The sequence below is a fragment of the Ursus arctos genome, unplaced genomic scaffold, assembly GCF_023065955.2.
Source record: "Ursus arctos isolate Adak ecotype North America unplaced genomic scaffold, UrsArc2.0 scaffold_33, whole genome shotgun sequence".
Taxonomy (NCBI): Eukaryota; Metazoa; Chordata; class Mammalia; order Carnivora; family Ursidae; genus Ursus; species Ursus arctos.
Window position 1 is genome coordinate 4,846,763 of NW_026623019.1, and position 12,722 is coordinate 4,859,484.

Consider the following 12,722-nt stretch of genomic DNA (forward strand, 5'->3'; position numbering starts at 1 on the left):
AATAGTAAGCAAAGCTTTGTGAGAATTTGGATTTAGGGAAGGAAACAGAGGAACATCATAGAACTTTGGAGTTAGTCTCTGCAAACAGCTTCATCCTGAAATACTTCCCCTTTCATGTCTTTATCCATTTTTATGGGTCTTTTAGGATTCATTTCAAAGCACTACCACTAAAGCCCCATAATCCTTTACCCTTAATTCTACAATCCAATAAGATCTGTGAATTGAAATCTTTTCCATATACTCGTTTGGTGACAAAACATAACTGAACTGACAAAAGGATATTCATGGTCCTCATTTACCTGACATAGCTCATTGCTGGAACATGGGTGCATTTGATGAAGGCCTGTGGCCAGTATCACTGCTTGCCTGTGATACATGGCATATGTGGCATCTGCGTCCCACTGCATCTCCCCTCGGCGCTCATCCTCAAATGGTCAACTCAGGGGAAGCAGGGCCCTGCTTCCGAGGAATGGGGCATGTGGTCCCAACACTGGAGCTCCTTGGCAGTTCTAAAAACGTGATGGAGCAGCGGTGTGCTGCTGGCCAGTGGGGCTCATCCAGCCCTACTCCCAGACCCACACCTGACCCAGGGCCAGCTCAGCTGAGTCACCATCAGACTGGGTGTCTGTCTACACTGCAGCACCCCAGTACTTTGAATCCACATGATGAAAGCAGTGGCTTCCCTGGTGCCATCTCCTGCTTAGCCCAGCACCTCCCATTTCCGTTCTTTTATGATCTCCAAAGTGTGGTGACCTCACTCTAAATACACTGTCCCATTTCATCATCTGAACTCTGGGGAACTGGGACTAATGGCCAGACCAAGCCCACTGAAAGTCTTGTGTGAAGCAAACCAGTGATCATTTGCGTGTGCAGTTGATCTTTTTTGTGCAAAAGCCTAGCCTGTGTCTCACGGTGCTTTAGAATGTGTGTATAAATGTAGGGTCCACATTCATATGCGTTGCTATAGCGACATGTTGACAGCCAATAAAACTGGTGGACAGGGTCCATTAGAGGAAATGAAACACCGTCATTTTGGTGCCTAGAAAAGCAAAATGTTATACAAAGAAATAAACATTTTTTCTTCACCTGCTTTGTTTCCAGTTTCAGCACCAGTCTCCAGGCTGCGTGTGAAAGAGTAGGAAAGACACACTTGTTAAGTAGCTCAGAGCCTAATATGTGAAGTCTAAGTTTACAAGAATACGTTTCTCCGTTGTCATTTTATGAGAATCCCCAGTCGAAAAATATGAGACAGCAGTTCTTAGGTTTGGGCAGACTTCGAGTCTATGGTGGAGATTATAGAAGAACTTCCTCGGCTCCAGTCCCAAGAGGTTTAGTTGGTGGGCGGCCCTGGGTTCCTCATGTTTCACGTCAACACCCCAGAAGGCTCTGGTGCAGTGGGCTGCAGACCACAGTTCACAGAACCTTGTTCTGCAACACTGAGTCAAAACTGTAAATCAATTCATTTTCCTTTAATTAAGAACCTGTCACTGAAAAGTATATAAGTCATTCCATAGATGTTGGCATAAACATCTTCAGCTATTCCTTATGTCCTTTCGCCCTCCAGCATTAAAATAAAACTATCACTCCACAGTTATTCCCCAGAAACAGTTGAAAAATTTAAACAAGACTAAGAACAAACAACCACTGTTGCTACCACCACCACCACCAAAAAGATCCACGAACAGACTCCTGCCTGGGGTGAAGACATGCCCCACTTTCATTATGGATGGAGTGGCCTCAACATCCGCTTTCACACTCAGTGGCTTCAGTGGTTCCGTGAGCGTGTTTGGCTGTCAATACGGCAGAGCTCACTGGCAGAAGCAGCAGGATGGATGAAAAGCCAGCAACACCATAAAGTATTACTTAAAGATGCAGTAGCAAATGTGAGGCCCTCTTGCCTTGTGCTTATTCAAGTATCCCAGCAATTTTGCCTTCATCCCTGTGCTCCCAGGTCTGGTCGGTGTTGATCAAATAATCAGTAATCCGTGAAGAACTCAAATATTGCTTCTAAGAAATCCATTTTATGTGCATAACATTTATGAGAGCAGCAAGGTATTAAGGAAATATCAGATCAGCTCAGAATCCAGTCATAAATCCTTTTTGGGGAAAAGACTGAAAACCATTCTTGCATTCCACTCTGTGAGATGTTAAAAAGTAGCTCTGTGCTGTAATAAAACTAGTTGCAAAAAAACCGTATCTTTGAGAAGAGGGTGCTCCAGTATTTAACATTCTGTATGTTATATTCTTCTTACTATGCGACAGAAACAGAGCCCATTCTTTAAAAAAACTTGTGTGTGACAACCACTGGCTTCCCATTTGTGTAATTCACCTAAGAACCATGTTGGCGCTCTGTGCAGGGAACGGGGTGACCCTACGGGAAAGAATGGAAAGGAGAAAGAGGCAGGTGCCTAATGTAACACTTTAAATGTGTAAAACTAGCTCTCGACCTGATACAACCTGCAGAATGCATACAGCCTTTATTACACCCAGCAGATTGTATTACCGCTCGAGCCAATGACATGTGTACTGGTTTCTATTGCTGTCCTGACAAGTTACCATAAACTTAGTGGCCTAAAAGAACACACATTTATTATCTCACTGTTCTATGGGTTAGGATTCCAACAAGGATCTCACTGGATGAAAATCCAGGTGTCTCCAGGGCTGCCTTCCCTTCCGGAGGCTCTAGGGGACAGTCTGTTTCTTTGCCTTTTCCAGCACTTAGGGACCCCACCCCCCATTCCTTGGCTCAGGGCCCCTTCCTCCATCTTCAGCACTAGCAACAGCAGGTAGAGCCCTCCTCACAAGGCATCATTCTGACCTCGTTTTCTGCCCCTTCCACTCTTAAAGCCGTCATGTAATGACGTGGAAGTCCAGGATAACCTACTCATCTAAGGTCCTTAACCTAACTAAGCACATCTGCAAAGCCCCCTTTGCTATGTGATTATAACATATCCACAGGTTCCAGGGCCTCGAATGGGGACCTCCTCGGCAGGGGAGGGGCATTATTCTGCCTACTGCCACACGATTGACTCAGGGGCCAACTAATAAATATTGAAACTAAAAACATATATTTTCTAATTTTGCCAGGTTAGTAAAATTAAGACAGTACCCCAGAGCACAATCTAGAACAGCAAATGAAAACGAAGCCAAGGTAGAAGCCTAGAAGTGTCCGCTGATGACCCTAAAATTGCACAGGGACTCCCTCTTTAGAGTAGTTGTGTTTTCCAGATGTGGCTTTTTTCCCCCTGCAAAGGCAGACTGTAGAAATCTCGTCCGGGGCGAAGAGTGCAATGGTGGAGGAAGGGAAGGCGGTGGCGGAGTCCGTGTGCCTGGGACCCCACTCACCTCTGGCTATGAACTCGCAGCTGGATCTAAGGGGGCCAATGGAATGGTTTTGTTTGGACCTACCCTCGCCCGAACGCGGGGATCCTTGTGCACCTCCCGCCGGAGGCCACGAGGGGGCGCGGCGGTGCTTCCCTGGGAATTCGCCTGGTAAAGAAGCGGGCACTAGGATGTGCCGTGAGTCGGGATCTTGCCGGGCTCGCGTGTCAGCCTGCGTGCACAGAGGTTCCTGACTTGCGGTCACGCATCCCCGGGGCTGGCCCGGGTGGCGCTGCGCGGGCTTGGGGGGTTGGCTGTAGAGGCTGAGCTCCTCGGGTAAAGCCACCTTCCTCGGTCTCCTCCAAACCAGGCTCCGACCGAGAGAGATGGATCTGCGCTTCCCCGCTGGCGGAAACGCTTCCCTCGATGGATCTGCGCTTCCCCGCTGGCGGAAACGCTTCCCTCGTCGTCCTCGCAGACCGGGCAGCCTCTCTTGTGTTGGCCGCTGTGTGTGTGTGTGTGTGTGTGTGTGTGTGTGTGTGTGTGTGTCCCTGTGCATGTGTGCATGTGTGCGGGTGCGCGCGCGCCGGCGGGGCTGGGGCAGCAGTTGCAGGGAGAGGGAAGAGTGGTGACAAGAAAAGTCTGCGGAGGAGACCAAGGAGGCTGGGGAGGATGCAAGAGGAGGACCAGAGCGGGATTACCCAAATGGGAAGGCAACTGGGGGTAGGGAACGGGAGGAAATGTCCCATTTATGAGGATACAATTCTTAGTGTTGTGCTCACTCCTTTCTTTGGAGACTTGTCTGTCCCTGTGAGGTGTTTTCAGATACCTGAAACTTGACTGCCCCACTTCAGGCTGTGGGTGCACCTCTAACTGGGGCGCTTCCCTAGCGTCCTGTTTAAGTAACAGGCCCACTGGGCATGCGCAGAAGTTAGTGATTCTGGGATGCTTAGGGAAGGGTCTGGTGAGTGGAGCCCTTTTGGGGGTTTCCTTTGGAGCAGCACTGGGAGGCATCTGGGAACCTTTGTCCTCCCTCCAGTGCTTGGGTTGCAGCCCATCCATTGGGCAAAGCTGCTGTCTCTTGCTCACTCCCCAGGGAATAGAAATCGGTCTGAGCCCAGTGTTCCCAGGGACACCCTACAAAACCCCAGAGAAAGTGGGGACTTCCCATCAGGCAACTTTGTAGTCATCTTAATCCTTTGGAGGACCTTTGACAGAATAGAATGATCAAATCTTTAAAGAATGTCTTTTAGGGGCTCCTGGGTGGCTCAGTGGCTTGGGCATCCGGCTCTTGATTTGGGCTAGGGTCGTGATCTCGGGGCAGTGGGATCCGCCCGGCGTGGGGGTTCCACATACGGAGTGCAGAGTCCGCTTGGGATTCTCTCTCCCTCTCCCCTGCACCTCCCCCCGCTTGTACACTCACTCACTCTCTCTAAATATATAAATAAATAAAATCTTAAAAAAGAAAAGAAGAAGAAAGTCTTTTACAGAGGCCTGTCATCTGGCAGAGATCCTGTTTCCACCACAGACCTCACAGGAACACCCACTCAGCTCTTGGGTGATGGGTCATGAGGCTTCTTGCAATCCCAGACAGAGTCAAGCAAAACTGCTCTTAGAACTGACATGGTCCTTTTTAAATACAAACTTAAGGGCTTTTTCTTCCTTCAAGGATTCCCCCTGGCTGTGGCTGTAGTCTCTATTCTGTAATAGAGACTCTATTCTACTTGGAATCTAGATCGACATTTTCCAACCTTGATTTTAAAATAGGGGATGCCAGACCGGTACAGAGTAACAGGAACGGGGTCTGCTGGCCTGCCACTGCAAGAGAACAGCACAAACAAAACCACACAAAATACATGAAATGCAGATTTTCAAGATACTGGGCATCAGGCCGAAGAGGATGGGAATGCTCAAAGGACGGGAAACAAACAGGGGAGCCCTGCACCTGCTCCCATTGACTGCCTGAGAAAGTTTGACCCCGAGCTGGCACAGATATCTTAGTGATTCTGGGATGAAAAGGACATGAGAACATTTATTAAAACAGTAGTCCCTAAGTTCAAGACGTTGAGACAAATGGAAAATAGATAAATGACCCAATCTAACTTCAAGGGATGCCCACTACAATGTCTGAAAGGAAATTACTGTAAGGGATTGACAGCAATTAGAAAATGCAGAAGAAAAACATTGAATAGGACTGTACTGGGTCTGCAGATCCCTTTGGGGGGCCAGTGCCCCCTTCATGCCAAGGAATCTTCCAGTCTGTGAGCACGGGCTAGCCTTCCATTTCTTTAATCTCATGCAGCAATGTCGTAGAGTTTTCAGTGGGTAAGTCTTTTGCTTCCTTGAATAGATGTATTCACAGATATTTTATTGTTAGGGGTGCTATTGTAAATAAAACTATTTTCTTAATAAAACTATTTTCTTAATTTGCTTTTCAGATTGTTCATTGCTAGTGTATAGAAACAACTCTTTTTTGTCTATCTCATACCCTGCAACTTTACAGAGTTAGTCTATTGACTCTGTTAGTTTTTGTGTGTGGATTATCGGGGATTTTTCTGCATATAGGAGCATGTCATCCCCAAAGAGAGGTAGTCTCATTTCTTCTCTTCCACACTATTTTTGCTGACCTTCAGTTTTGGGAGATATTTGGGTTGGGTATAAAAGCCTGTTTAGGCCACCTCTGGGCTCTGCAGGTCAGAGATGAGTGACGGCAGACAGGAGGTTCCCTATTTTGGGTCACCTCCGCCCAGGAGCCTTGGATCAGTGTGTGCAGCCTAGGCCAGGGGAGCAGATCTGGGGAGCCCTTGCTCTTTGCAAGCCCAGCTCCAATTGGAAGAACCCTTGTGACCCCTGGACACCCCTACAGGATGGCTCATGGCCTGGGAGCTGCCAGGACGCCAGAGGTCAGAAAAAGACAAATCCCAAAACACCCAGCCCAAAGACTGTGTAGACATAGGAGTAGGTTAACGGAGCCACAGGCACTCTTCTCCAGTGGGATCCCAAGACTCAGGCAGGCACAGGTTGGGTGGGGCTGCTGACTCCAGGCCTTGGGTTCTCTGGGGTTGAAGTCTGGAGGCCTCTGAAGGGGACTCTTCTAGGGCACGAGCCACCTTGCCCCCCTGCTCACCATCCTGCTTCAGGGTCAGAAAGGGGAAACTGGAGTCCAAAAGGTGGAACCACAGGCTCTTAACACAGGGACTCCCTTCTCTGTTATGTTTCAGATTAGGACCCAAGCTGCAAGGTTCCAACAACACACCAGTCAGGCTGTGAGCACTGCATTCCCGACCAACCTGTGGTGCTCTGGTGGGGGTCTCAGCATTTGAGGTTCGTAGCCATGTAGACCTGACGCAGCCCTTCCTCCCTCCCTCCCTTTCTGTCCCCTCCCCTCTTTACTCCAAGTTGCCTACCCTCACCTTCTTTCTCCTGTTCAGTGTTCCCCATGCACCCCTCTCCCTACACAAGCATGCCGAGACTGAGGTCACCCCACCGCCCTGGGTAGGGTGGGGATCTCAGTGTCTTTCCAGGAGGTGCCTTCTGGACGTCTCTAGAACTTTTAACTGGTTCTAAACACCTGTCATAATAAAGGTTTTTAACAGCCGCTTTGAACAACTTTTCACATGCCCCCCCCCATTCTGGGGTTCTTCTAGGACTGAAGACACGAGTCCACAGTCAAGTTCTTTGTCCCCCCCAACTCCAGACTCCCAGCGGAATGCATCCTTCACAAAGTGGATGGATACCTACTTGGTGGCAGGACCTGCCATGGCTGTATCGTGAACAACCCCAGGTCCCTGCCCCATGGAGCCTCCACTGAAGGCTTGAATGAGGGTGGTGAGTTGGGGACACAGCTGGTCAGTGCTCTTCCCACTGCCTTCCCATACCCCCTGGCTTGGGGGGATTTGCAGTGAACAAACAGGAATGGGAAATGTGACTTCAGCCTGAGAGACTATGGTCTTCCCCTGGAGCGCGGTGGCTTTCCCGGCAGCACAGAGCAGGTGGGAAGGCCTTGGGCCCACTTTTCCTGCATCATGTGACCCAACTCACCCCTGCTGGGTGTGAAGAGCCCAGCCCCATACCTCCCAAATCACCTTGAAGCATCTGTCAATGCTAGCAGATTTGCAGCCTAGCAGGTCCTCGCTTCTCCAGCAACCAGAGCTCTATTCTTGGGGGAATCACCAGCCAGCAGCCCTGCCCCTCCCTGGCTATGCAGCCCAGGATCCACCAGCTCTGCCCCTGGGAGGGAGCAGGTGCCTATTTGCAAGCTAGGGCTTGTCGTTAGACAACCTTCTTGTCCTCTGAAAGCTATGACCAGCTTCTGAAGACCTTGCTGTGTTCGAGATCCCTGGTGTGGACTTGGGTAAAACTTCTGTACATGAAAAACTCCATTTTGAGAAAAGCTCCATTTTCCTTTTTGAAACACATAGCTAAGGAGTTCAAACTGGGCAGAAAGACCTTTAAACGGGGCCAGAAGCAGCCACCGTTTTACAAGCAGCTGCTCTTTAAAATTCAACAGGATGACTGGCATCTGGACCAGAAATCTGTTGATATGAACAGGAGCGTAGCCTCAGAAAAATATTCAGGGTGTGGCCCTCCAGCACCCTGAGCCCATTCGGGTGCTCGTGGTCAAGCTAGAGCTCCAGAGATTTGGAGCGCACCTTGCAGCCCAAGGCCAACTGACAGGGTGCTCCCTGTCTATCTGTTAGGCGCCCCAGGTCCGGGTAACTAAGGACAAGTGGCTGAAGAGCACCAGTCACAGCAGTAGGAGCACCTGAGAGCCGTGAGAGAAGGGCCATGTGCGGTGGTTGGGGGTACCCTCCCAGAAGAGATACCTGGGAAGCCGTGATTGCTGGAGAAGCCCCAGGCCTGAGAGGCAACCGGCCCCCGAAAGAGGACTGACAGTCCTTAGTGTAACAGGAAGGCTCCGAAAGCTACTCAGAGCGTGGGCTCCCTCCACCCTGGAGGCTCTGAAGCTGGTTGGGTTAGGTCATATGTCCACAGGCCTGGGTTGTCCCTGGCAGCCCCAGGCCAGCTCACAGCAGGCCAAAATATCCGGGACCTAGAACAGGGCAATGCCCAGCGAGACTGGTTACCAGGAGGAAATTGTTGGGGGTACCGGGCATCAGCCTTTTCTACGCCTTAACCTGCATAATCGGGCCTCTGCCCCCTTTGGGAAGAGCTGGAGAACTTGCATTGTCCTCCTGGGTCAAGGCCTAACCACGGGCTGGGTGGCCTTCAAAAAGCTACACCCAGGGGCCTTGAGCCCTGGAGAAGCTTGGCAAACCCCCTCACCACCCCCCCCCACCCCGCCAGGCAGTCTGTGTAAATGGGGAGTGACTGTTACCAGTTTAAAGCTGTCACCTCAGCAAGCTTTTCGGTGGGTGGGCTTCCCGTACCCTGGAGGCTCTGCACGTGGTTGAGGGTGGGCCCGAGCTCCACAACTGGGCTCACCAAGACCAGCTCACGGGGTCCGCAAGGCCAAAGAAGCTGGGGGGAGCCAGGTACCGAAACCAGGAAAGCTACAGGGCTAGGCCAAGTCATAGGAGCGGGCGCCTGGGGATACACGTCTGCCTGATTTCTGTCCAAACCTACACAAAGGCACGTATCCTGCTGGGAGGCAGACGTGGAGAAATGTAGATTGACGAGGGGCAGACGGTGAGTCCACAGGCCGTTCAGGTCCAGGCACCGGCCACCTGGACCAGGGCGTGTGTAGGGAGAGGCCGGCTTGCAGCAGGGGCTATTTGAGGGTACCTGGCATCTGCTTCATTGGCGGCCTTAATTGACACAAATGCACACACTTCCTGAAGGCCAATCTGGAGGCAACGGCACAGCCTTGCCAGAGCCGGGTGGGAGCTGGCTGGCAGGGGTAACCGTCCTGCAGAAGACCTCTGGGGGCCCTGATTGCTGGAGCAGCTGGAGACCCCATCGGGCAAGCAGTCCAAATGGGGACCACACTCAAGCTGTCACCTCTGATAGACGCTCGGGGCTGGGATCCCTCTGGCCAGGAGGCTGTCCTGGTGGTTCGGGACCGACCTGAGCTCCCAGGGCCAGGAGGGCCCCAGATTCCCCCAAACGGGCTGAGTAGGAGCCTACTAAGCATGCTCGAGCCTTGCAGGTCAGGGAGCTAGTGAACAGGGCAAGTGTGCAGAGAGGTTGTGTCTCTGGAGCAGGCCTGGGATGGTCCAAAGCTTCTGCCTCATTCCAAGCCCTATCCTACACAAATGAGCCTATTCCACCCCCCCTCCCAAGGTAAAGCTGGAGGAGTCTGGTCTGCTCTGCCTGCCGGTCGTGTGGCTGCCAGGGTATCCTTCACTATGAGACACCTGGGAGAGCCTTGACTTCTGGGCTTGGGACCCGATTAAGCAGGCAGCCAATCCCACCAGGGCCCTTCTGTCACAGTGTCAAGCTGCCACCTGAGAAAAGTATTCGGAGGGAGGGCTTCTTCCACCCTGGAGGCTGTTGGGGGTGATTTGGGACAGATCCGAATCTCCACTGGCTGGAGGTGTTCAGCTGGCTGACAGGTGTGCCAATGACATTCTCGAGCTGCCCAAGCCAGGGCAGCCAGGGCATCCAGGGACCCGGTCAGGGCAAGTGTTGGGTGTGGCAGCGTCTCAAGGACTGGCTGTTGGGGGTACATGAAATCTGCTTCCAAGCCTGAACCTATACAAATAGGCCTATTTCCCTTTAAGCCTGAGCTAGAGGGAACTGAACTGCCTTGCGGGGGTGGGTCTGGCCTGGGTCATCCTCCTATAAGAGACACCTGGGTGCCTCGAGTTCTGGAGAAGGCAAGGATTTGATCAGGCAGTCAGTGCAAACGGGGGCCGATGGTCACCAGGTTAAAGCTGCTTTTCAGGAATATTTGTGGGGTTTTCATTAAATTGTAGACCTATATCATGGGATATAGCCCCATCCTAAAGTTACTAGAGGAAAACCTTTAAAAAAAAAATGGATCGATAAATATTTGTGGGGTTTTTATCTCAGTGGCCTGTTGGTTAGGCAGGTGGTTCAGGACCGGCTCACCCCCCACGGGCATGGAGGGCCCCAGCTGCCGCTGGCTGGCTGATGGGGCACGTACTGCGCATGGGCGAGCTGGGAGGTCCGCGGAGCCGGTGATTTGGAACAGACCGAGCGGCTTGAGAAGCTGGGTCTCCAGAGCAGGCTCTTGGGGTTACAGCGCACCTGCCTGTTCCAAGCCCGTCCTGCACAGTTGTGCATATCCTCTCTGAAGGCACAGATGGAGAAGTCTGGACGGCCAGGACGTGGCTTGTCGGGTGCAGGACTCTCCCTCCCGAAGACACACCTGGGAGCCTTGATTCCTGGTAAGCCTGGGACCCATCACGGAGCCATTCCAAATGGGGACTGAGCCTGGCCGGTTGAAAGGTGCGTGTCAGAAGGGTTTTTGAGTGGTGGGCTCCTTCCAGCCTGGAAGCTATGCACGTGGTTCAGGACCATCCCAAGGCTGGGATGACGCTGGGCTACCGTCTGCATGCTGACGGTCTGCTTCGGGAGCTTGCTCCAGCCTCGCAGGGGCGCGCACAGCCAGAGGTCTGGTCCAGGGCAGGGGTCTGGAGAGGCCAGTTCGCAGGAGTGGGCTAGCGGGGTCCCCAGCATCTCTTTCCAAGTGCTAATCCACACAAATACGCATTGTCCCCACAGGCAGAGCTGAGGAGTCTGGAAGGCTCGCAAGGGCTGATTGCAGCATGCTGACCAGGGCGTCCTCAATTAGAGACACCCGGGAGCCTTGATGGCTGCAGAAGCCCTGAGCTTCAGAAAAGGGTAAGTACACATGTCTCTCGCCATTTCAGTGGCTGCCGCAAAAGGACTCTTAGGGGTGGGCGCCTTCCATGCTTGAGATGATGCCGGGGGTTGGGGAGTTGGTGGGTGTACGCTGTGCCTGTGTGAGCCTCCCGGGTCAGGGGAGCCAGGGACACGGGACAGGTGAGGTCAGTGGCAGACTCTTGGGGGGGGGGGGATTACCTGCATCTGCCTGAATCCAAGTCCTAACCTACACAAACGCATATTCCCCTTGAGGTCTGCTTGGTTTGGGGGAGCAAATATGCTCAGACTGGTTCTTTGCCAACAATGTCTTTAACACTGGGTCACTGTGTGGATATCTCCAGCCAATAGCATACAGGGTAATGCTTTTTAATTTACCATTAAAGAATTAATATATCCCAAACCAATGCTAGATTAGTCACACTGTTGTTTCAGGCAAAGGGAGATGAAAGCGGTAAAGTTCAAGTGTAGTTGGTGTATGTTTACAGAATCGGCACTTGGAGAGACACCTTTGCCCACCGAGATCGGGCCTGCGGCTATCAGAACCAAATTAAAAGCTGGGTGTTGCTAGAGCATGTTTCTAGGGAAGGAGGGTGCTGGTGTTGATGGGCCAGATGTACGCCCCCGAGGGGCCTTTGCGTGGCTTTCACCACTGCCCATAAAAGGGCCTCGTCTTCCTCGGCAGGAACTCATTGTTCCAAGGTCTTTGGAGAAAGATTTTAAGTCCGCAGATTCTAGCTTTGCCAGACCGAATACTCTTGGATGGTCCTCACAGCTGTCGGGGTTTACAGTCTAAGTGTTTTCTTACCATAGTTGCTTCACCTGTGTCTTCATTGACACCCCTCCCGGGGGCCCCACAGCAGCTGAGCTACTGAATTCCTACAGGTGAGAGCAGGTGGGATGATGCCATCCCCTCACAACTTTCTGCGTTCTGAGATCAAAACAACTTTGCTACTAAGAACAATTGGGGGGGTGGTGGAATTCACCAGAAACAGGTGTATTTGAAATCCCATCAAATCAACACACAATGATCCACCCTGTGGTTTCAAATCACTCACACAGTGATTCACACTAGGGCCGAATGCCCTGTACAAATCCAGCTCCACCGAAACGTCAGTCCGCCCTGGGATTGCGTATCACTTAGGGTCTTAATCCCAATCAGTCATATTCTGTGAGTATTTTTGCCCAGATGTGCATTTTTGACACCACACTTTACTGACCCGCTTCAGCCACTGTGTACCTAATACGGTCAGCACAAGCGCACCAAAGAAATCTTGAACACGGCGCCATATCTAACCGTCGAATGACCAGGAGTTAAACTGCCTAAACCAGTCCTTGTTACCTTCCTTGACAATCATGTCTTCAAGTAAATATTATTTTCTTAAGGTCCCCTTCCAGGGGCCAGAACCACGTACAGCACGATCGAGCGTGTCTCCAGACACGAGAACATCATAATTCCAAGCTGCCAATTTATTTCAGGCATGCGTATTTTTGCTCTCTTTCCATTTCCTGAAAAGTTCTTTTACTTTATTAGCCTCAATCTCCAATGTTTCCGTACTTGTCTTTACTTTGCTAACATACGACATGTATGTATTAGATCAATTTTTGGAGGTTCAATGTGAAATATTTCT

The 12,722-nt window shown here is 51.4% G+C and overlaps 1 protein-coding gene across 1 annotated transcript in view; it reads left to right on the forward strand.

Moving 5' to 3' along the window:
- Window positions 1-7,004, forward strand: part of LOC113270150 (zinc finger protein OZF-like) — an 89,243-nt gene extending 82,239 nt beyond the window's left edge. Inside the window, exon 4 of the transcript XR_008956902.1 lies at window positions 6,543-7,004. The gene's annotated coding sequence lies outside the window, so the exon portion shown is untranslated. The remainder of the gene's footprint in view (window positions 1-6,542) is intronic.
- Window positions 7,005-12,722: the final 5,718 nt, after the last annotated feature.